Raw genomic sequence first — 26,415 nt, forward strand, 5'->3', positions numbered from 1 at the left:
TTGAAAACTTACTCTATTCTGAGTGAAGGATCTTCTAGGTGGATTCTACTCATCGAGATGTTTCTGTTGATATGTGGCACGCCAAGTAATTCTTCACGGTTTGTGAGATATTCATGTTTGAAGTTACTAACCCTAGTTAGTGGGCTAAAATGCTATGGGGTTGTGGCATGGCACTCATAATTGGTTGTGGTCATTGAATAGTCAATAATTAATAATAAAAAATTGCTCTTAAAATCCCTCCAATGTTCACTTGTTGAGGACCCTCTGAACTCAAGACATTCATATAAATAATGTACCTCATATCCTCCTCTAGTAGGGATTTTGTGGCCTAATACAGGTCACCGTGGCATTTTCGCTATAATTTATTTATTTATTTTTATTTTTATTTTTTATTTTATTTTATTTTATTTTGTTTTGTTTTATTTATTTTATTTTATTTTTCTTTTCTGCGAAGCTTCAGAAGCTGAAATTAAAACCCATTTGAGTCAAAATCTTGATGAACCTCGTGAGCGAATTTCAGATCTTGGTTCGCTATATTTTCGTAGATATGATCTGAGGAAGTTAGGGTTTTTGCAGGTTCCCAAATTCCATGTCAAATCGGTGAGGTTGGGAAAATTGTCATAACTTTCTTTCTGAGAATTGGATTCAAATTTCGTAAATAGTCACACAAATAGGACAGACTGCAGTATGTTGAGTAGCATTTTTAGGGCCGAAGGTCGCAACAGTGACACATGGCACTTCATACAAGTTCGCTTTACTGAACCAGTATATAATCAGGTCATCGTGGGAGATTGGGCATAACTATTTCTTTAAGAATCCAATCTTGCTCAGACCTGTGGGGTTGGAAAGAGGACTCAGAAGGCTACCACAGGACAAAATTTCAGACCTTGGAGATCCAAAATTACATAGATACAACAAATTCAATATTGAGCTCCTAGAAGACAAGAAAAAGCATGCATTCAAGGATCACTGCAGTAAGGACCACACATCAACAGTCAAGGGTAAGTCTCCTACAGCAAGGTATGTATGATTAGTGTTTACATTTGAAATATGAGTATCATCTTTGACATATGTTTTTGCAGGACAACGTAAGTACATAGAGGGTCTCGATTATATCTCTATGTCTCTATATGTAACAGTTAGTTTTGATAACACATTTCGGATGTCCTATTCTTGATACTACACATTTGATGCTACATATTCTTGATGCTACACCAAGTCTGCTAAATCTATATGACGTTCTAAGTTCATGTTACTTGTCTTGTCATAGTTGATAGAATGGTCTTTGTTGTTGTACTTAGAACTTGGTCCATCACAAGTCTAGAGTCTATCATCAGTTTTTATTGTACATATCTTAAGGTCAGTTTTGGATATAGTCTTGCATAGAGTCTATCCCTATATCAAGAGTGGGAGTCTTTGTCTACTGCTGCAACAAGTCAACAACAAAAGTGACAAGCACACTTCAGGTACGCATTGTAATTTTAATTTTTATTTATTCATTATTATGCATTTACATGTGTTTTGTAGGCAGAGGTAAGTTGAAGGATATTTTGTTTTGTTTTGGGATTGGTTTCGCGAGGCAAATTTTGCATGTAGGTAGAAGAAGAGTCAAGTACAACTTCAAGAAAGAATTCAAGAGCAGAAATATCAAATCAAAGGAAGCATTGCAGCGAGACATCCTTTGAAGACATGACAACCATCTGTATATTGTGAAGAAGTGTCAAGGCCAAGAGTCATCATTGTAAAGTTGTAAAAGAGTCATTTGCAAAAGTGTCATTTGCAAAAGTGTCATGATTGGAAGAGTCATTATTGTAAAAGAGTCAATCTACCTAGAGTCGAAAATGCATTATTGGGAGGTATAGGAGTCTCTATTGGGATGATGTCATGGTTGGTTTGCAGGTCATAGTGTGATTGGGTGTTCCGTCAAAATCATTGTAAATCATAGTGTATCGTGGATTGTTGTCCCTGGTACGAGAATTCACACTCTTGTCTCATTTCAATCATTATAGGGTGGCAGGGAGGTGCTAGGCAGGTGTATGAAGTCGCCTACAGGTTGGGGCCTGTGAACACTTTAGGGTGTTAGGGAGGTGCTAGGGCGAGTTGTGGCTAGGGTGTTGGGGTGTCCATTCAATTGATTACTGAAGAAACCAGGGCGTTGGGGCGTCCTTCGAGTGGGAGATGGAGAAGAATGCTTTTCTAGAATTCTAGGAAGTTGTTGCTTTCATTTTAGTTGGGGTTGAAGATTAAAGAATTTATTAGAAAAACGTTCGGTGGTTTTTGTCCTGGAGGGGGGTTTTCACCCAAAAATCTTGTGCATATTGTGTTCTTTTATTTACTGTTATTACTGCATAAACATTAATAATAATTGAAGATTAACTAATGATTTGAAAATATTTAAATGTGTTAAGTGCTAAGGAATACTGATTCACCCCCCCCTCTCAGTGTTTCCAACCCTTCGATCTCTAATCTTAGACTTCAATGGCTAAGATTAGATCTTAATTGATGGCTAGGATTAGCTTGAAGTTGATCCGTGTGAGTTTGTAGAAGATTCACACCATAACTTAATTAATTCTAATTAATTAGTGATATTCCCTAAGTTTAGACTTAGGAAATATTTAAAAACTGACTAATAATCTAATGAAGTCATTTCTAGGTGGAATTTCCATAAATGATTTCTGGGTTTTGGAGATCTCATGTAATCGAGCCTCTCCAAAAAAATTCGTGGCTATAACACATCTGATGCTACAAAAAATAACACTGGCTAGCCATTTTGGATAAAAAGAGAACGAAGGAGAACAATACCCGGTTATTTGTTGGCTAATTGAAGTGCTTGACTGTGAAATTCAAAAATTTGTTGTCGTTGAACACCTCTGCAATCACTATCGAAATGAAGGATAAAGATAGGTGGATGGAGGATAAATGGTTTATCAGATGATTTGAAATAACTGTTATAGATATTAATGCTTGGCGCATCATAAAATAACTATCGGGACGTTGGTGGGAAAGAATAAATGAGTTCAACGGTTAAATTTTTAAACTTATTGGAAGAAATGGCAGGGGTCAATTTGGTGGTCATGGTGGCAGAAATGCTAAATTGGCGGAAGTGGTAGTGGTGGGAGAGAGTGGAGGGAAGGCGCTTTGCAGGGGGTGGTGGTATATGGTTTTTATGAGGGGGGGGGTCTCTCAATCATTAAGAGTTTGACATGTCATGCTGGACGATTTCCACGAGACGATTTTGCGAAACCCCCCTTGTTAACTGTTGGGAGTGCGGGGGAGTGCCATAAGTAATTTTGCACGTTAATTTGAGCAGAGATAATCCAGGGCGTTGAAAACTCCTCGACAGACAACTCCATTGGTGACATTATTTAAAAAAAAATTTAAACAAAGCTTATTTGTGCCTAAACTTAATTAAAGCGACATTTTTAAACATATGCTCAACTTTATTACAAAGTGCTAATAAAATTATTTTTTTGTTTTTGTTTCAAAAACTATACAATTTAGGAATAAATTGCCTATGTAGAAAAAAGTTACAACACCTCCCATTTGTGAAAGTCTATAAAGAGCAAGGGGTTTTGGCTGAGGTGACATTGGGCCTCTACCCCATTGTTAGCATTTTTCCTAGCCTTTGTCTTGTAGGGTTTTCCTCTCCAAGGCCTACTAGATTTTGTGGTAATTGTTACTTTAGTGGTGATTGATTCCCTCTAGGTCATTGTCTTGAGTAAGCCTTGAATTGAGATACTTATTCCTATATTGTTCTTGTCACCATGCTCCTTCCTCCTTGTCACTTCCTTGGAATATTAATTTTGGTTGTTGCATGTTGTAAAATACAACTATGGGATTGCTTAATCATTTATCCAAAACATCCTTCCCCTAAAAATTTTCTCGTTTGACTTAACTAGTACTACCCTAGTGTTGTAATCAATTTTCTCTCTTTCTATATCTATTTTTTTTTTTTTTTTTTCTGTTGTTTTCATTCTTATTTTCTCATTCTCTCAACATCTACATACTATGTCAGATATTTTTTTCTTCACTAGTATGTCACTAGCTCATCACAACTCATAGCTTTTCTTGTTTTGTGGTAGCAATGTCTCATGTGGCCTTCACTTTTTCCTCTCTAAAGTCACTTCTTCCCATGCTGGAGATGCCATGGTGATAGTATTTCTAGATCTTTCCTTCATTGGTGCGTCACCAGTTTTCATATCTCTTGCACCCCAGGGCTACTAATGTCTAATTGATAGGAAACCTTTTCTTACTGAATTTACCACACCTTTTCTTACTAAATTTACCACCCAAAATATATCATAAGGGGCTTGATCTCTTTGTCCTTTCCGAGGCTGCACTCGCCTGGATGATATCAGATTTGGTATAAACTAACCCACTAAGAAAGGAAGACAAGCATACCTCTTGTATTTCTTAATGAAATCCTTAAAGCAAGCAAGGAAGGGAAGAAATGGAGTTCCTAAAGAGTATGCATGCATGTAAGCGAGTGATGATTCTCCAATAATAAGGAATAGAAAGATTACGTGCAGAGGTCGGTGGTACTGGCGCTATTGGTGCTAGTACTTCTGTTGATGGTGGCCTTTACAAGTTTCTTTTTGATCCTGTGGCACTTGTACATTCCAGCTGGAAGCTGTATGTGCCTTGTAGGTAGCTACATGTGGGCATATATATCTCTTAGATTCATACATATTTGATGATATTCTCCACTTTAGATGCCCTTTCTTTCTTTTCATGGAGATTTCCACCTTTTGTTTTTTATTGTGCTCAAGTAGTGTCAAGTTCTCCCTTGTTTTCTCCTCTTGATTTTGTTGAACTCGTGTAACATGACAATTGTAGGATCATAGCCTATTTTGGCAATGAGATTTCAATGCTGACATCTTTCACATCCTTCAACAAGCTCCACATCAAGACCTCTTTTGTTCAATCAATTATAAGCATAGTAATTCTAATTATTTCTCATTGGATTTTTTCATTTCATCCATGCTTCTTGCTTAACAATACTCTTATCTATCTTGTTAAGCATGGACCCCCCTATTATGTATTCGACTCGTTTTGGCTTGGGAGTCTCAGAGATGATTCTATGATTGTTCATGTATCGTCACATTTCATGGGGAAATTTCATAGTTGAGGTGGTAGTACACATATCGCAAGGCGTTGGCCACATCATTCAAAGCCCATTTGGGGAAATTTTGCATGCATGGGAACCTTCTTGACATTCCACGGTGAATATCTTTGAACACCCTCCTATTTTATTATATTTCTAGTTGTTTTGCAATGAAATAGAAGGCCAAATCCTTTGAAGGATACATTTACATTATATTTGAGAACATGTCGCCTCATTAACTTTGACTTGGAGAGGGTCATTTCATGATTTTTGGAGGTGCCTAGAATGATTGTGAGAATATATTCTAACATTCAAAACCTCTCCTTGGACTTATGAGCTCATTTGGGTGTACTTTCAACCTATTTGGCTCTTTTCACTTCATGCATATGGACCGCTCACCTTTTAAGGCAAGAGGGAAGTTCCTTTTAGAAGGGAAACCTTACAATGTTTTAAGGTTTATAACATGCCTTCAAGAGGGATATTGAGACTCTTGATCATAAATGACTTCATCTTTTGGGGGATCTTTGATGGTTTTGTGTATATTTGGCATCTCTTGCGTATTGTTTGTCTTCTTTACCTTGTGATTGACAAGTCACTCACTTATAATTTTTTGGGGATAGATTTAGGAGGATAATGTTCTTATATTGAGATAGAAGGTATAATCCTTCTCAATAAAAGGGGAAGCACCTCTCATTGTAATTTATTGCTAGGTATTTTTGAAGAAAACTCGTGTACTTTATGGATATTGCTATGGATGGCTAGCTAGGGTGCTCTCTTGGAACATGTCTTTTGGATGCTTGCAAATTGATGGATATTTTTGGATTAATGGCTTTCGATGAATCAAATTGATCAATAAGTGGTCTCATTGAAAATTTGTCTTATTTTATTTTGAATTGATGTAGCTTTAGTTCTACTTCTTTAGTGTTGGTTGTGCTCCCTCTTCCTTCTCTTCCCGATATGTCCCTTCTTCAAATTTAGTAGAATATTTTTGGTGGAGGATATTCTCCTTGAATCCTTGTGAAGATTGGTATCCCAGTAGGAGGATTTGATTGGTTTTGTAGTGGATAACTCCAGCCATCACCCTAGTTTCACTTAGATTTTATGAAGAGGATCCTCAGTTGACCCCATATGCAACACCAAAAATAGTAGGCAGTTGTATGATCTTGTCTAGTCAATCTTAAACTCAAAATCTAATTTTCTACTTTTTTACGCCATCTAATTTTTTACGCAAAATTTACTATATGATTTAACAATTTTAAAATCATGACTATTTTAGGATAATTTCTCATTGGAAAATCATCCAGTGCACCATCTAAATTAACTCCAAATAGTATGTAACTTAAATATAGATTTAATTTGAGTAACCATCATAATTCATAATGCACACATCGTAATAAATGGAAGGTCATTGGGGTAGTAACATAGGTGATCATAGATTTGTTTTGGACCTCCACTGGAATCCTACACTATACCCAGTGAAACTCCTTTGTATTAGGCTTCTTCTTCTTTAAAACGAGGGAAGTAGTTCCCTAAGTGAGATTGGTAACATTTTGGTGTTAGAGTCATACTTGTACCTTTGTGAGGACTTTGCACTTGGGTGCAATATTGAACGATAAGAATTCTATTACAGTTTCCATCTTACATTATGTTTCATAATTAACTATTATTTTATCTCGAGGCTGCTTAGGCATGTTGCTTCTTGTCCTATTCTCCATATATTAGTTTAGTTGATGTCTTATTATAGTAGTTGTTGAAATTGTTCGTCTCTTGTCTCATCATTCCCAACTTGACATATTTTCTTTTCCTAATTTATTTGTGTTTGCCTCCATTTGTTATCTCTTCAGTTACAGATGTTGCAGTAGCTTCAGCGTTTATCGATTATCGGAGTGTGAAAGGTGTGTTGGTGTTACCACCTATTACCTTTGTGGTAGTTTCTGCTAGTTTTTCTAGCATTAGATGTGTTTTAGCCTTGAAATTTTGTGGAGACGCTAGAATATATGAGATCTCCAAAACCTAGAAATCGTTTTTAGAAATTCCACCTAGAAATGACTTAATTAGATTATTAGCCAGTTTTTAAATATTTCCTAAGTCTATACTTAGGGAATATGGTTAATTAATTAGAATTATTTAAGTCAAGGTGTGAATGATCTAGAAACTCAAACGGATCGACTTCAAGTTAATTTTAGCCATCGATTAAGATTTAATCTTGGTTGTTGGAGTCCTAATAGAGGATTATAAGAAGTCGATGGGCACTTGGAGAAGATACTTGAGCAATTCTATTTCATCAGCAGATTGATTTCGAGAGTAGCAGCAGTTAGTTGTCGGAGAGAGAACCAGTGAGATCGAAGAAGTGAGAGAGGGGCAGGGACAGTGAAGCTGGAGGAAGGATTCCAGATTTGGTGAGTGCATTTGCAGAGAGGCAGAGCATCCATAGAGAGGCTGACATAGAGTTGCGCAGTAGCCTCTAAAGGCAAAGTCAATTTGCTAGGAGAGAGTGACGTTTTTAGTTCCAGAGGTCGAGAAGGAGTCCCAGAGTGCCTGAGAAACGTCCTTTTGGTTAGCAGAAGGCAGAACGACTTCATCAGAATTCAATAGAAGCCAAGTCGTCCATCTAGCTATGCAAAGCAGCATAGAGGCTGACGCGGTGCCTCAAAACGTCAAAATTCTGAAGGCAAGTTGTGCCGGGAAATTGCCTGCGGGGTGAGAAAAATTCCTCTCTAGATTTTTGCCAATATTTCTTTGTAGGATTGCCAGTTTTGACATCCAGTTGTACTCAGATTATTTCACTGTTGTTTAATATTAAAACCCTCAGTTGTTGTACCGGTTTTCTGAAGTTGGGTTTTTCAGGGACTTTTGTCCAAAAATAATTGTGTTATTGTATGTGTGTGTGCTAGCATTTATTCTTCCGCAGTTTTATATGTGTAGATTGCAGTGTGATTTATTCAGTATTTGTTGTAGCAAATAGTAAATAAATTGTTAAATTAAATTAACAATTAGGAGAATAATTTCCAGTTGTTGCAATAGGATTTTGAATATGGAATTTTCACATGGTATCAGAGCACAGTTGATCAGCCAGAGAGCTCAGTAGCAAAGAAAGAAAGAGTTTCGTTGTTCAGTGTGGGAAGCAGATCGAAACCCGAGAGGCAGCACAGTCACTTTGCCGAGAGGCCGAGTTACTTGAGGAGATTCGATTTTTTTGAGTGAGGGACAAAAAATTTTGATCTCTCCAAATCTAGTGATTCTAGAGGCAGAGGGAGCATGCCAGTATTTTCACAGAGTAGATCTCTAGCTGGACGCAGCAATTTTGCAGCAGTTTGCTAGAGCAGAGCTAGCGTCGGGTGGAAGGAAGAAGAGCACACACTAAGGCAAAAATTAGGGAACTTCTTGTCCCAAGAAGTTTGATTTCCCTTGCAGAGCAATAGTCGTTGTGAGCAGACTTTCCCACTCTAGAAGGGAGTGCGAATAGTTGAGTAGCAGTTGAGCAGAAGGGAAGAGGGTATTTTCAACATTCATTGAGATGGCCACTGTTGGACTTCGTGATCAGGACAAGTTGGATGGAGCTTCCAACTATGTCATTTGGAAGGCAAGGATGTCATTCCTTCTAGATGAATATGGCATGTAGCCATATATTGATGCAGTGGTTGCAGTACCCCAGGATGCAGATCAGCTAAAGGAGTATAGAAAGGAGATGGAACAGGAAAAGAGATTGATCCTAGATGGTATTTGGGATCATGTTGTATCACACATAGCGGCCAAGGGAATGACTAAAGGGATGTGGGATACACTTTCCACATTGTACCAGGGAACTTTCGAGCAACGGAATATGTACTTAGAAGAGAAGTTGAGGCTCATCCAGATGCAGAAGTGGGAAGGCATAGACTCCTTCCTTAGTAGGATTCAGGAGGTTCGGGACCATTTGTCAGCTATTGGGGTAGCGCCTCAACCCACAGAGCTAGTGTGATTGGCACTAAACTGTGTCTCCGAGGAGTAGAAAATATTTGTCCAAAGCATCTTGGGTAGAGATACCTTGCCAAGGTGGGACATGATGTGGGCCGATTTGCAGGAGGAGGAGTTGAGACAAGCTCTATTAAAGAGTTCCAGTAGTGGCAGCAACAACGGATCGAAGCAGGTGAAGGAGGAGGAGAATGTGGCCCTCGCATCGAAGGGTCCCAGTTAAGGACAGGGGGAGCAGAGAAAGAAGAAGGACTTGTCGCAGGTGAAGTTCTTCAGATGTGGTGAGCTTGGTCACTACAGTATCCAGTGTCCTCTCAAGAAGGACAAGAAGGAGAAGCAAGACCAACATGCAGCATCACCAGAGATCGATAGGTTGTCCTCCAGGCTGGAGGAAGACTTTGCCATGTTTGCTGACACACCTTGAGGAGTAATGTCAGGAGATTTGGTTTCGTAGCCTTAGAGCGCCACAGTTGGGCAGGATCCTTGAGGAGGTCCACCTCATGGATCAATACCTTGGTATGGGGGCCCACAATATTCAGTAGGATGATGGATCAGTGACAATTGATGCAGTCAGATGTTAGAGTGATGGTTGCAGACTAGTAATAGTCAAAGGCTGAAGAGCACAGTGCAGTGTTAACAACAGAGCAGATGGCTCAGTTCAGAGTTGGCAGTAGTGCAGATACTTTAGTGATAGTGTAGAACCTAGTAGCAGTTAGGACTCGGGATACAGATGCATTATATTGGTCATAGTTGATTTAGTAATTAGGATGCTTCTTAGTTGCAGTTGTTGCAGTTGCAGCGACAACAGAGGAAAGGGAGTTGCAGTGCAAATGCAGTGTTGGCAGCAGTTCAGCAACAACACAAATGCAACGTATATCATAGTTGTGCAGTAGTTGGTGGTTAACATGGACAGACATTAGCAACGTGACAGGAGATGATGCAAAGACAGGGTGTTGCTATAGGGGTCAGTAGCACTAGAACACATTCCTCGCTAAGAGGGAGTGTTAGTTTTTGTAGCATCGGATGTGTTCTAGACTTGAAATTTTGTGGAGAGGCTATAATACAGGAGATCTCCAAAACCCAGAATTGTTTTTGGAAATTCCGCCTAGAAGTGACTTAATTAGATTATAAGCCAGTTTTTAAATATTTCCTAAGTCTAAACTTAGGGAATATGGTTAATTAATCAAAATTAATTAAGTCATGGTGTGAATGATCTAGAAACTCACACAGATCGACTTCAAGTAAATCCTAGCTAGTGATTAAGATTTAATCTTGGCCATTAGAGTCCCAACAGAGGATTGTAAGAAGAAGTCGATGGGCACTTGGAGAAAACACTTGAGCAGATCGATTTCCAGAGTTGCAGCAGTTAGTTGCCAGAGAGAGAGCCAGTGAGATTTTAGCAGTGAGAGAGGGGCAGGGACAGTGAAGCTGGAGGAAGGATTCCAAATCCGATGAGTGCATTTGCAGAGAGGTAGAGGAGCCATAGAGAGGTTGATGCAGTAGCCTCTACAGGAAAAGTCGATTTGCTGGGAGAGACTAACGTTTTCATACGTTTTCATTTCCAGAGGCCGAGAAGGAGTTCTGGAGAAGCTTATTTCTGGTCAGCAGAAGGCAAGCCGTCCAACCAGCTACGCAAAGTAGCGTAGAGGTTGATGTAGTGCCTCAAAAGGCCGAAATTCTGAAGGCAAGTTGTGTTGGGAAATTGCCTATGGGGTGAGGAAAATTCCTCCAGATTTTTTCCAGTATTTCTCTATAGGATTTCCAGTTTCGGCATCCAATTGTACTCGGATTATTTCACTGTTGCTTGATATTAAAACCCTATACTGCTGCACCGATTTTCCCAAGTAGGGTTATTCCGGGGAGTTTTGTCCAAAAATAACTGTGTTATTTTATGTGTGTGCTAGCATTTCTTCCAGTGTTTATTCTTCTACAATTTTATTTGTGTAGATTGCAGTGTAATTTATTCAGTATTTGTTGTAGCAAACAGTACATAAATTGTTAAATTAAATTAACAATTAGGAGAAAATTTTCAGTCGCTGCAATAGGATTCCGATCGTGGAATTTTCATAGTTTCTTTAACATTGAACCCCCTTTTCCCTTCCTAGCTCCGTGCTAGCATTGTTGTTTCTTTCCTTTGTTAGTGCTTCATCAAAGTAGTTGTTTCTTTTGGTTTCTTCTCTTATATTTTGTAACTTGTCCTTTCTAAGGAGTTGGTGTTTCCTTTGCCTCTCTACTTGAGCGAATCTAAAAGTATTCTCGGTTTAGGTATATAGGTTGCTTATATGATGAGATTACCATGTTCGAATTTTTAGCATGCAATAGTTGCCTCCCACCTATGAATTTTTCATGGCAATGGAGGGAATTAGTCTTTTCCATTTTTTTTTTTCCTCTCTCTCTATATTTTCTCTTTTTGTCAACTCTATTTTTGGTCACCTCACTAGAGACTCGCTCCCTCTAAGTCATTTTCATGAGTAGGGCCCAGTTTGAGATACTTCTTCCTAGATGGTTCTAGTCACCACACTCCTTGCTCCTTGTTACTTCCTTGGAATGTTGGTTTTGGTTGTTGCATTCTATAGACTGCAGGTATGGGATTGCTTAATCATTTATCCAACACATCCTTCCTCTAATCTTTTGCTCCTTGAGATAGCTAGTACTACCCTAGTTTCCTTACCAATTTTCTCTTTATATTTCTACTTTTTTTTTTTTTTTTCATTCTTCTTTTTTCATTCTCTCAACATGTACATACTCATGTCAGATATTTTTGTCTTCACTAGTATTTCACTAGTTCCTGAGTTCCTCACAACTCACACCTTTTCTTGCTTTGTACTAGCATTGTCTTATGTAGACTTTTGTTTTACCAATCTAAAGCGGAATCTTCTCATGCTAGAGTTGTTGAATAATCTAGGGCAGTTAGAGTTAATGAGATTCTTCTTGTATGATAACTATTTATGATGTATTTAACTTCAGTTCTAAGCACAATGTTCACTTGTTATTATTATTAGAGTGTGTCTTCTTAGTTCATCAAATAGCTACCAAAACAAAGAGACAAGAACACATGATGTTGGCTTTCTGCCAGGGCCAAAACCTCTCCGTCTTGGAGAGGAAAACCAACACAAAATTATTCTTATAGATATTCCAATTGATGAATACCAAGACCATGACCCTTGACCTATTATGCCACTCCAAGACCAAGACACCAATCCTCTTCTTTGACACTGTTGAGATCATCATCATTGTTGCACCATCACCGAGGTCTTCATCAATGGGATCTTCATAATGTGATATGTATAAGAGAGTTGCATATAGATCCACCAATATCATGACAGTCTCATCATAACTGTACCTTCACTGAGATCATAGCCTTTGTGACTATGTCTCCATCAAGAACGAGATCATGACTGTGATAGGATCATGACTTCACTTTAATCTATGTCGAGATAAGTGAATTAGTGTGAGATCCTTCTATCATACTTATGCTGAAAATGTGTATGCTTCTATGGGATCCCTGAGATCCTTGTCATCACTAGTTATGCCGAGATTTTGTGACTATGTTTTCTTCCTATACTGAGGCCTTCATGATACTATCTAGCATGCTGAGATAGACTCTTATCATTCTACCTAAGTTGAGACTGTATCCATTTCAGTGGCACCCATTCGAGATTATTGTGAGATTGTCCATCCAAAGTGTGATCCTTACTATTATACAAAGAAACTCAGTCCTATACCCATCCGAGATCACAGAGGAATTCGAGTTCCTGCACCTCCGAAGTTGTAGTGATATCCAAATTATCTTACTATAATTTTGAACTGTACACGCCTATTTATAATGGTTTGACCCTGTATTTGAGCCGACATGACCAAGTGAATTGTTGTGTCTTCATTTCTGAGCCGACATGACTGTATTTACTTCGTTTTGCTAGTTGCCTTCTTTGAGAGGATTGTGCTTGTCTTTGGAGGGCATTTAGACTTTTCTATAGACTTGTATACATTACATATAGGCTCAAGAAGAGCTCCTTATTCATGACTTTGACTCTTTGAACTTTAAATATAAATCCTAAGGCTCTCAATGGGAGCCATCTATAAAATAAACCTCTTGCTCATGAAACCCATGTAGCAAGGCATAATGATAAATTCAATTTCTTAAGAATCATAATTACAATGTCATGAAGAACGAACCTCGTTACACTTTCTTCAACACTCCCTCTTAACTAGGTAGGTATTCATGATGGTACTTGGTCACAATGTTGCAGTGATCGTTATCGGGATAATATCGGCGAGGGAAAAAATCAGGAAAAAGGCGGGAAAAATCATGAAAATCGGGAAAAAATCGTAAAATACAAAATATTCTTTTTTTTTTCAATTTTTTTAATATCTAAAGCATCTTCAACATAAAATAAATACGTTGACACATAAATATGATAAAAGAACTAATATATAAGATGTGTAATATCATTTCTAGTGCTACATCACACATAACAGTGAATCATGTTCTGAATAGTCATTCCTGACCCCTGAGTCCCAACTCAGCCTCAAAATATCAACAAAAAAAATAATAATGTATCTCATGTCATGAGTCATAATGTCATATACAATGAAATGAACCAAATAACTAATACCATTGATTTCCTCTGCCCCTCTTGCAAGAAGATGCAATAGTTTTCCCTCTAGATGTAGATGCCGGTGGAGTTGGCAGTGGACTCTGCTATGCTCTAGAAGTTAAAGAACTAGGAGCTACAGGAGGTAGATCACGTCCTCTACTGGTGACAGGGGTAGCCTGGGTAGGTTGTGTCACCTCCTTCTCCTGTTGCTCCTCCTCCTCATAAAAAAATCGGCAAAAAGAAATAAAAATAAAAATAATTATTTCGCAATTTTTTGTGAAAAAAATTCACGTTATAATTATGCGATAATATCACCATTTTAAAAAAACTGCGATTTTCGCAACACTGCTTGGTCATTCTCAATCTAAAGAATTTCTCATAGGAAGAATCGGATTGGTAACCCATTTGTATAGCATCATAGTAACCAACATTGTTTCCACAGCAAGGCCTTGACTAACAATTCTATTGTCGCATAGAATGTCCAGGCACCGCGACAACGGCACAGATCGGGGGTTGTCAATTGATTCCCAATCTCTCCATTTAAATTGTCTCCCCAGAGCGGACTAAGGGGGGTGGACCCTACAGAAATGTAATGAAGGAGGATTAGTTGGGAACCAACTAGTCCGGGAGACACATTTGAGCGACCAAATACTTGTTTAGATCTAGCAAGACTTAAATAATTCGATTTATACAATTGATACCAGTGCCTTGTGGACTTAGCTATATTGCTAAGAAATTTAGGACCAAGTACATGATGGACAACTGCTACTAAGGAAAATGTTATTATGATGAAAAGAGATGCAAGATGCGATTAGCAAAGGGATAAGTGAGTAATCTTGAGGTAAGATCGTTTAAGACTCAAGTACTTAGTATTGATTAACTTTATGACAAGAGTACTTAATGAAATGAAGAGACAATCTTATACAAGACAAAGTGCCAAATATCTCAAGTGCCAATAAGATAAAAAAGATATATGCTCTTAAAGAAAGATCACTAATACGCCAAAAAATTATAATAACCACAAGCCAATAATGATATTAATGTCAAGAAAGAGAACTAGAGCATTTATCCAATTTATGCTTCAATGACAATTACTTGAAATTTCCAAAACTGCTTAAGAGATATTCAGATAGCCCAAGTTTTCTATTAGTTCCAAATCGAATGCAAGCCTTTTCAATGATACTTAGCTCAATAGATTTCAAAATATTTACCATTACCAAACAAGAAAACCTTCGGGCAATTTAAAATATTAGAATTATTTGTTCCAAGTGTGTGAAATGAATTTCCTTTAGGCAATGAGCTTGTGTGTATGTGATTCAGAAACTCAGAAAATAGGATTTTAAACTTGGATTATATTGCCAATAATTGTACCAAAAATTTGTTGACCTGAACTTATGCAAACAGTCATCCAAAAGCACTTATTTTCAAATATTAGATTTAGGACAACAACAAATTCTCTAATGACAAAAGTAAAATTAAAATTCCAAACTAAGCCAGACATGTCAAACAAATTCTGAATTGTGCTATGAACTCAAATCACTTGAAATTTGAGAATTTGTTCTATGGAGCTAATATGTTTAAGTGATAAAAAAGAGCAACAAAAAAGACTTTATGAGAATAGGGAAATGCTTTTTGCAATCAAGAAGATCACCCTTCTAGATTCTTATGACAGTTACTTCCACAATGAAATGAAAAACCCTAATTTTAAGAGAATTGTTTTTTAAGACAACAGTGAGTTGTTTAGGACAGCAGCAAACAAATGTTATGACAATAGCAATATGGAAATGAAAACAGTAAGCTATCAATGCTATCTTTATACCAAAAAAATTCTGAAAATTTTCCAAACTTGCCCACATGATTATCAAAAAAATTCAGCCTGTTATGATATGATTTCCAGAATTATATCAGATCTGATATACTTATTTACAATCAGCAATTAAAATATGAAATAGGCTTAATGATGGATTCTCAACTCAAGAAATTAATTCCTTAATGTATTAGACAATTTAAGAACCGATTTTAACCTAACCTACAAGAAATTTTGCCACCATTAGAAAATTATATGATTGTTGTAGCAAACAGTGAGGAAAAAGAGGGTTTAGAAATCAAACCCTTAGGCCCTAGGCCTTGAAGATCACTTGCCCAAGTTACCAAAAAAAATTCCAATACCTGAAACACAAATTTTTATCAAATTTTTTGCAAAAAATCACCAATGATCAGCGTTAGAAAATTAAATATTCAGATCAAAAATTGAGCAAGGGGATCTAGGGCCAATGAGGGCTAACACTAGGCCTAATAGGGCTAGAGTTGGGCTAGGAGAAGGCAAATTTGGGCTTCGGAGCTTCAAAACTTGTAACTCGTTTTTTGAAAAAATGATTTTGCTTAAGATCTTCAAATTTGTTGCAAAATCTTTAATGGCTGGACCTGCAAAAATATTTGAGACAAGATATTGCCCTCCAGGGCCTAGATTTGTCTCAAAACCCCCAAATCTCCTTGAAAAAATCTCAGATCTGAAAATTTCTTTGGATGATTTCTTAGCTCTATTCCTGCAAACAATCTTTGAGTCCAGACCTTGCCCTCCAGGGTCTAGATCTGGCTCAGATCTGAAGATTCCTTTGGCTGATTTCTCAAATATATTCCTACACAAGTGAAAAGAGAAAAACCCAATACTCAATATGTACAAAAATAGAGAAAATCTCAAAAACCCAAATGTTAAAATTCAAAATTATGTTATAAAATTTTAGATCTACACAAGTAAATAATAGATCTATACAAATAATTTACAGATATATCAGATCTGAGGAGTATGAGTCCAACTCCGCTCCTAGATCTGATAATCTAAGGCTCTTAATAGCCAGATATATAAATTTTTCAGCAAAAAATTAATTTTTTTTAAAATTAATCTTTGTGTGGGAAATTGATAGATCTGGCTATTGAGAGCCTTAGATTATCAGATCTGGTAGCGGAGTTGGACTCATACTCGTTATATCTTATAGATCTACCATTCTTGTGCATAGATCTGTAATTTTTTTGATTTTTTAAAGTGGGTTTTTCTGGGTTTTAGGTTTTGTCATTGTATATATCGTTTGGGTGTTTCCTTGTTGACGTGCAGTTACAAATCTGAGGAATAAATTTGTGTAGAGTCCAGATCTAGCCCTGGAGGGTAAGATCTGGATCTCTGGGGGTTTATCAACATAATTTTACAGGGATATTATTCAAAAAAAAATTACAGTCCAAGGGTTTGAAAATTTTAAAGCTAGAAATATTTATAAGGGTTTCAAGGAAATCTGAAGCAAAAGGATTCAACATTTTAATAAGAATTTCTAGAAATTTCCTTAGTTTTTTGGCTACCATTTTTCTCCTATCTGTCGCCGTATTGAGACTCTTTCTTCTGTCGTTGGGTTTTTCTCTTCTCTAGAAACTTTCAAGATTTTTTACTGCTTTTGTTTTTGTTTTCCTTCTTTTTATCCCTGCATCCTCATCTCCTTGCTGCCCGAATTCTTCTTTCCCATTGCCATACGTTGTTGTAGCCTTCCTTTTCGCAGCTCCTTCAACCTACAAAAAGCTCTCTTCTGTCTTCCCTTCCAGCATCTATCACTATGCCTTTCTCTGCTCTCAAGCTGCTCCCTCCCTCATTGCCATCTCTCAGCACGTCTCCTCTCCTTCTCCACAGATCCCAGTTTCTAACTTCCCTTTCCTTGCTACTGTATAAGTGCATCTCTCCCTACGTTGTCCTTTCTTCACCTTCTGCTCATCCCACAGCTCCATATCCTTCACTCGAGCGTCCCCATCCTCACTCTCCAAACATTGTCTATGCCACCATCAAAGTCTGCCTACACACAAGAATTTGATACACCAAACATTTTGACTTTTTCATTTTTTATTTCATTTGTAATATGCGTAGGGTTTGGTTAAGTTTCATTTTGATTTTGTTTTAGTTTGATTTTTTTTCTTTGGTTAACTTCTAGATTCAATTTTTTATTTATTTTAATTTTGATTTTTTTTGTTTTGATGCTTCTCCTTGTCCTTTTATTTGTTTTTTATGACTTCATTTTTTTTTTAATTTTTTTTTTGTTATGTTTTGATTTTTTTTTTCATTATTTTGATTTTGTTTTAAAAAATAAAAAAATCTAAAAAAAATTAAAAACATTTAAAAATCTAAAAAGTTTAAAAAAATTTGTTTTTTGTGGCTATGAGATTACTAAGGAATTAAATCATAAGAGGACCTACACTTTTGCATTTAAAAAATTAAATTTTTATGTGGCCTATGGCCCATTAAAAATTTATTTTATTAAAGTCCTTTTGATTTTTTTATTTTTTTTGGTCACATCAAAAATTTTAAATTCACTTCATAAGCTTAACACATTAATTTTGCCTAAGGGTTAATTAAACTATTAATCTAAAGTTCCTTGGTATCTTTTGTGTTAAGTGTAAGATTTTAAATTATATGGTAGTGATTTCTCTATTGTCAAGAGCGATTGATGTTTTAAAATCATTGGCTATAGGAGAAAGATAATTAATTCTAGATTTGGGTTATTGAATAAAATCATTTTTAATCTAGAACCACTGCTTAGCAGTTAATTTTCATAATTCTCCATGGGATTTAATTGCTAGAATAAATTGCAGTTTTGAGCGTTTACACTTAATCGTTCATGATCATCACTTTCATCACATTTATAAACTGCTCTGGATAACTTGTTTCTGTTTAGTCTATGGTTAATTGAATATAAAGGCACTGGTCTATAATCATTTTTCTCTTGTGGTTGTGTCTTGGTCATATTAGTGTTTGATCTATTTATCTCAGTTAACCAAGACTCATTTACATTCATCAAGTTGTCCATCCTTAAGTCTCTTAGAGTCTGTGTTTCACAGGCTATCCTCATTCATTCACCCCAGGGACTACCCCCCTGACTTGTCTAGGAGAGAGTCTAAATGGAGAGAGTAAGGATTAGAGTGACAACTCTTACTCTGAGCTTTGTCGTGGTGCTTAGACACTTTGTGCGACAACATTTTTTGGCGCTTTTGTCGGGGAATGTGAGAATCCAGAATCTGCATCCATGCAACACACAATATAACATAAGTAGCGTCCATCCAAAAATCATCATATAACATTACGCACTGGAAAAATATAGCCTCTTCATTTATTAACTATCCTAATAACATGAAAAACATCTATCTATAGAAATAAAATATTGAAATAAAAGGGTGTATGGTTAGGAATACAATACAAAGGATGTCCCATGGCATCATATGCGTTCAATGTAGTGAATGTTGAAAATTTCCCTGCTTTCATGCAAATCTATTGGTTGTTTCTCAGATGTGCCATGTCTAATCCTGCATACGGTAGGACTTTTTCCTATCCAAAAATCAAGTTGCTCGCAGCCATCAGATGGATCAAACCGCTTTCTCATTCTCTTTCTCTTGCGCTTTTTCTTTGTGGCAGGTTGTGATGTTGATGATGATGTGGTTGGCGCACAACTTCCTTCTTGATCTGAAAAACGCTCATATGGAAAATTTGGAATGTTCAAGACTTCTGTGACTTGCACTTCTTTATGAACCTGATCTGTTATGACTGGTGGATCAACCATGTAAGCATCAACTTGATTCTTATTAATTTCCATTTTATCCAGGTCACCTTCAATTAGCCACTTTTCAATGGAACAAATGACCTCCTCATAATAAGATGGAGCTTGCTGCAGCAGACAGGGAGGCTTATGATCTGTTGATGTTTCCTTGTTTCTTTCATCCTCTGACCGATGCTGAAATTTTTGTACCTGTATCTTTTCCATTGTTATGGCATCCATCTGGTTAGAGTGTTCAATCTTCATAGCAGTGACTTCCTTGGCGTCGTTGTCGGGGACAAAGTTTTTTTGTCCTTGGTCCTCACGACATTTTTGTAATCATCTAATCTTTCCTGCCCTTCATTAGCCCGTCAAGCAGAAAGACATTTTTTGGCATCGTTGCTAGGGATATTTTATTCTCGGTGTTTCAAGGACATTTCCTCATCATTCTTTTCATTTCTCATCTCTCATTCGAGCCGACAAAGCCAACACTTCTTGTTATTACCACCAAGGACCTATTTATTGGACCTTGGCTTTACAACATTTCATCTCATTTTTCTGGCATCATTTTGTCTCTTCATCCTAACTCTCGTCATCTCTCTCATCTAATCCTTTCATCTTCACTTTCTACACCTGGACATTCCGGTTGGTTTCCTGTTTGGGTGGCGACTCCACTTATTCATTCATTTAATCCCAAACAAGGAGCCCTCCCTGAATATCCATCTGCCTCCATCCACTAACTTTTCGGTTTCACCTTTGGAAACTTTGTGAGAGATTCATGCTCAAGTGGCGACTCCACTTCTTCCATTTCTTACAAGAATTTTTGCTAGAAGCTGGCTTCCTGTAGATGTTTTGATTTTCTTGAGCAGGGATCTCTCTCTCTGGTATCCATTTGGCCCATCTTTTTCCCGTTAAACAAGTCATCATCGATTTTGACTTGTGTGATCCTTGTGATTTTACTAATATTCAGGGAGCTCTGCATGGTTATCCTTATTTTTTTTGGTGAAGCCATCGATAAATTTCCTCCTTTTCAGGGTTACAATGCTTTTACTGCCGAAACTCACCTTCAACTTGTCAGCCTCTATATAAGCAAGTATCTCCCATATTCTAAATATGAAGATGTGAAGAAGATTTTCATTCTTACCTTATCTAGAGATGCTTTAGATTGTTTTGTTAATTTCCCTGATAACACTTTTGATTCTCTACAATCAATCATTGATACCTTTGAAGATAGATATGGAGATAAAGTTGAAGTAGAGGAAACTATAGAAGTTGAAAATGATTTCAAGGAGTTAATTCAAATGGTTAAAGACATACAGTTAAATCATGCTCAAGTAAGCAAGAAAGCAAAAGTTAGTCAGGCTCAACTTATTAAAGATATGGAACTTAATCAAGCAAGATTCACATCTGATAATGCCAGGGAAATTAATTTTATGCAAAGAAAGTTATTAGCCCTAGAGGAAAAGATGCGATCATGGAATTCAATCATTCAAATCAAGTAACTGCCATGAAAGCAAGTTATCAAGAAGAAATAAGTTCGATTCAAAAAAGATTGTCAACTATGGATGAAGAAATGACCATCATGAGATTTGATTGTAATAATCAGTTAACTACCATGCAAGCAAATCATAAGAAAGAGATAAAATATACGCAAAAATCAGCGAAGGAATTTTTTAGATCTGAGCTAGATCTAGACCTTGGAAGGCAAGATATGTACTCAAAGATTGTTTGCAGGAATAGATTTGAGAAATCATCCAAGGAAATTTTCAGATTTGAGATTTTTTCAAGGAGATCTGGGGTTTTTGAGACATATATAGGCCCTGGAGGGCAAGATCTTGTCCCAAATATTTTTGCAGGGCCAACCATTAAATATTTTGCAACAAATTTGAAGATCTGAAGCAAAATAATTTTTTCAGAAAAAATGTTCCAAGTTTGGAGCTCCTAAGCCTAGATCTGCCTTTTCCTAGCCCAAGTCTAGCCTTATTAGGCCTAGTGGTAGCCCTCATTGGCCTAGATTCGCCTTGCTCCATTTCTGATCTGAATGGGCAGAACAATTGGTAAAAATTTGTGTTTCAGGCATTGGAATTTTTTTTGGCAACTTGGGCAAGTGATCTTCAAGGCCCTAGGGCTTAAGGGTTTGATCTCTAAATCCTCTTTTTCTGCACTGTTCGCTACAACAATCATATACTTTTTTAATGGTGGCAAAATTTCATGTAGGTTAGCCTAAAATTAGTTCCTAAGTTGTCTAATACATTAAGGAATTAATTTCTTGAGTTGGGAATCCATCATAACACTATTTCATATTTTAATTGCTGACTGTAATAAGTATATTAGATCTGATATAATTATGGAAATCACATCATAACAGGCTGAAATTTTTTGATAATTCATGTGGGCAAGTTTGGAAAATTTTCGGAATTTTTTTGGTATAAAGATAGCATTGATAGCTTACTATTTTCATTGTCATATTGTTGTTGTCATAACATTTGTTTGTTGTTGTCTTAAAAACCATTCTCTGAAAATTAGGAGTTTTAATATCATTGTGGAAGTAATTGTCATAAGATTCTAGAAGGGTGATCTTCTTGATTGCAATAAGCATTTTCCCTGCTGTCATAAAGTCTTTTTTGCTTCTCTTTTTTATCACTGAAACATATTGGTTGCCATAGATCAAATTCTGAAATTTCAAGTGGTTTGAGTTCATAACACAATTCAAAATTTATTTGAAATGTTCGGCTTAGTTTGGCATTTTAATTTTACTGCTGTCATTAGAGAATTTGTTGTTGTCCTAAATCTAATCTTTGAAAATAAGTGCTTTTGGATGATTGTTTGCATAAGTTCAGGTCAACAAATTTTTGGTACAATTATTGGCAATAAAATCCAAGTTTAAACTCCTATTTTCTAAGTTTCTGAATCACATACACACAAGCTCATTGCCTAAAGGAAATTCATTTCACACACTTGGAACAGATAAGTCTAATATTTTAAATTGCCCAAAGGTTTTCTTGTTTGGTGAATGGTAAATATTTTGAAATCTATTGAGCTAAGTATCATTGAAAAGGCTTGCATTCGATTTGGATCTAATAGAAAACTTGGGCTATTTGAATATCTCTTAAGTAGTTTTGGAATTTTCAAGTAATTGTCATTGAAGCATAAATTGGATAAATGCTCTAGTTCTCTTTCTTGACATTAATATTATTATTGGCTTGTGATTATTATAATTTTTTGGTGTATCAGTGATCTTTCTTTAAGAGCATATATCTTGCTCATCTTATTGGCACTTGAGATATTTGGCATTTTGTCTTGTATAAGATTGTCTCTTCATTTCTTTAAGTACTCTTGTCATAAAATTAATCAATACTAAGTACTTGAGTCTTAAACGATCTCACCTCAAGACTACTTACTTATCCCTTTCCTAATCACATCTTTGTTAAAATTGGCAACTAGGGCCAAACTCCATGTGGGTCAGCTTATTTATGGCAGCTGATATTTTTATTGGATCCCTCTCATCGAGAGGTGTAGGATTGCTCTAAAGATCATTCTATTGTGATAAGTATTTATGGAGATATGAATTTATTTTGATTATGAAATTATTATCAAGCCGACCAGCAACTTGAGTAGGCTCAGAAGCCCAATAGTCATGCCTATTCATCATCTACGTTTTAGTATAAATTGGTAAGGACTTGAAGTCATTTGGACAACTATTCTTGGTGTGATCTCCTCCTCTCCACGTCTTGGGTTTTTGGTGCAGGAGAGAGACATCAAGGGTTATATGTTGGCCTACAAGTGAAGCCCTAAATTACAGTCATGAGAGACATTAAGACGCAGATGAAGGGAGAGGATTCCAGCCGCAGTTAAGGGAGATCTTACCTACCCTAAACGCAGTGATGAAGGCCTTATACGCAGCCCTAAACTACAACCACGAGAAGCCCTAAACGCTGTAAGGTAAAGACTAATTAATGGCCTGAACCCGCTGTCTATTCTGCAGTCACAAAGAGGCATAGCCGCAGTAGGAAGGAGCCCTACCACAGGTTCTACTACGCAGCTATAGAAGATCTTCATACAACCCTATATCCGCAGTTGAATACGCTGTATAGAGGAGGGCTAAATGCAGTCACAAGAGACCTCATCTATCTGCTGTTGAGGAGCCCTAATCCGCCACACTCAAGAAGATTTATACGCAGACCTATATGCTGCCTGAAGAAGCTTCAAACGCTGTCATGAAAAGGTATTAGAGCTACTGTTAATACGCAGCCCTAAGAGACCTATTATCACATTGCTGTAGGTGACAACGTAGCCTATTCAAGGACTGTTTGGGCATGATAGGACTGTGTGCAAGGAAGCTGATGACAGCATGTTTGTGTAGAGGATACTGGAACTATAGCCTAGCTGCTTTGCTAGGCTGCAAGCCATAGCAAGCAGCTAAGGCTGATATGTATATGAACTAAATAATGAAGCAACAGAAGGATAGCAAGGGCAACATGATGTATGAGATCATGGGCAGCATGATGTATGAGATCATGAGCAACATAATGATATCATGAGCAGCATGATGTATGAGATCATGAGCAGCATGATGTATGGGCAGCGTTATGAGCAGCATGATGATATGAGCATGGGCAGCATAATGATGCATGATGATATGAGCATGGGCAGCATGATGATGAATGAGATCATGAGCATGGGCAGCTTGATGATGAATAAGACCATGGAAGATGCAACATGATGAGCAGCATGAAGATGAGAGTAGCTCAGTCATCAAGGTTCAACACATGTGATAGTACAACATGGTGTCACACGGTTATGTGCAGCAAATGGACAAGATGCAACACTATGATAGGTGAAGGAGTCACCTTAGAGAATCAGTTGAAGCAATATGTCTTCAACTGATCTCTACAGATATCAAAAGTCAAAGTGTTCACTTCTATTGTAAATGTACTATCTCTCTCACTTTCTCTGCCGAACTTTGAAGAACATAAAAGAAGAATTGATCAAGGGTTTCCCCACATTGTGGGGTTTGTCCCTGGCTAGCGCCACATGTTGTGTCCTCTTGTCTTGGCCTGTCTTCTGCAAATATTTAAGTTCTATCTGCAATTTACTTTAATGCTAATGTGATTGCTAATCTGGAAAAGATATTGAAAAATTAAAATAAATTGCTCTAGCATAGAACATACCTAAACTTAACATGGAATCAGAGCTAAGGTGAAGACAATGCCCAAGCAAGAGTGAAAGAGCAATCACCAAAGATAGTTGGGACAAGACAAGAGGATCAATGGGTTCCTCATAATTCACCCCCGGTGAAGTCTAAGTAGAGAATATTATCAGAATGGCGCAGCGGAAGGTTCTGATGGCCTACCTAAAGATCACTTCATTAGGAAGTTCGGATCTAAGGGTGGAAGGAAAGGCAGATGCTTGGTTACAATAAGTTCAGCCATTATGCGAAGGAGTGTCTGAATGGCAGAGACACTTCTCTTGATGAAGATAAACAAATCATTCCAGGGTCAAGGGAATGACAGGTAATACAGTTCATCAAGGAGAAATGGTTGACTCTTCAAAGAAATCAAGGAACCCCAGGCACTGCATCAGATAGATAATCGTGGGATTATACTTGGAGCCAATACCACCTATCCTGAAAAGGGTGCAAGGAATGTTACCCCTCAATTGGATGAGGGTAACTTGATTCATTTACAAAATCTCTTTTATGTACCTGATCGCAAGAGAACCTGGTGTTCATGTCAGCAATGGAAGTCAAAGGTTACAGGGTGGCACTCATCGATGGAAAGGTACGTGCTTGAAAATAGATTTTTCAAAGATGTTTTTTGAGTTCAGGGTTGTATCAAGTTGCAGGAAGTCCACTGGGAACCATGTCCATTGAGACAACACTGGAGATTTGTCAGTCAGATGGTGACAGGGATGCCTGAATTCAAGAAGAGCATGAAGGTACATGCCTAAAATGTACCGAAGGAAAATCTTATGAGGGGGACCATTCACTTCATGCAACAGGTCCACAGGTTTGGAACAACCCGAGGAGTTTGAGATTCCTGATCGAGAATCTCATGTATACAGGTGAAAGAAAGCCCTCTATGGCTTGAAGCAAAACACCTTGGGTGTAGTATGAGAGGATTGACCGCTGTCTAATGAAGCTGTGATTCACTAGGAGTGAAATCGATCCAAAGCATTACTCGGAGGTTGTGGATGATAGACCTCTCATACCGACACCTATGTCTGATAGGTACAGACCCTCTCATTTGTAGGAGACAGAGGGAGTTGGATTCCGAATGTGGAAAGATAAACTGCGAGCCTGTGACTACCTCGAGGATCTTAACTTTCAGAAGTTACATGGTAGTGATGTTGGACAAGATTTGGGAAATCCGTCTGAGTTTCATAAGCTCATTCGCGTTGATGTTCTTAGTGAACCTCTGTCCGAACATACATTTTGCAGTTAGCATGGTGAGCTCATATTTGGTTGAGCTTCACTGGATTGGTGCCTAGAATCTTCTGAGGTATCTTCAGGGCACAATCTCTCATGGATTGAGATACACTACCTAGAATATTTCAAATGTTGAGTGGGTAGGCAGTGTGAAGGATCACTGGAGCACTTCCCAGTGCTAGTTCTCCTTGGGATCTGCTTCGATATCTTGGATGAGCAAGAAGCAGAAGTCGGTGGCTTTTAGCACTGTTGAGGCAGAGTATATTGTTGCTAGCATGGCCACTTGAGAGGCAGTCTGGTTACGGAAGTTCTCCAGTGAGCTGTTTGAATACCACTATGTAGCAGGATGATTAGTTCTCTTGTGAGGTCTGGATGATGTGTTCTCCATGACGACTATGTAGCAGGATGATTAGTTCTCCTGTGAGGTTTGGACGATGTGTTCTCCATGACGATTATGTAGCAAGATGAATAGTTCTCCTGTGAGGTCTGGATGATGTGTTTTCCATGACGACTATGTAGCAGGATGATTAGTTCTCCTGTGAGGTCTGGATGATGTGTTCTCCATGACGATTATGTAGCAGGATGATTAGTTCTCCTGCGAGGTCTGGATGATGTGTTCTCCATGACGATTATGTAGCAGGATGATTAGTTCTCTTGCGAGGTCTAGATGATGTGTTCTCCATGACGATTATGTAGTAGGATGATTAGCTCTCCTGTGAGGCCTGGATGATGTGTTATCCATGGCAATTGTGTAGCAGGATGATTAGTTCT

This window comes from Pinus tabuliformis, chromosome 4_1 (genome assembly GCF_031772625.1).
Source record: "Pinus tabuliformis cultivar Carrire ecotype Pingquan chromosome 4_1, CPIR1, whole genome shotgun sequence".
Lineage (NCBI taxonomy): Eukaryota > Viridiplantae > Streptophyta > Pinopsida > Pinales > Pinaceae > Pinus > Pinus tabuliformis.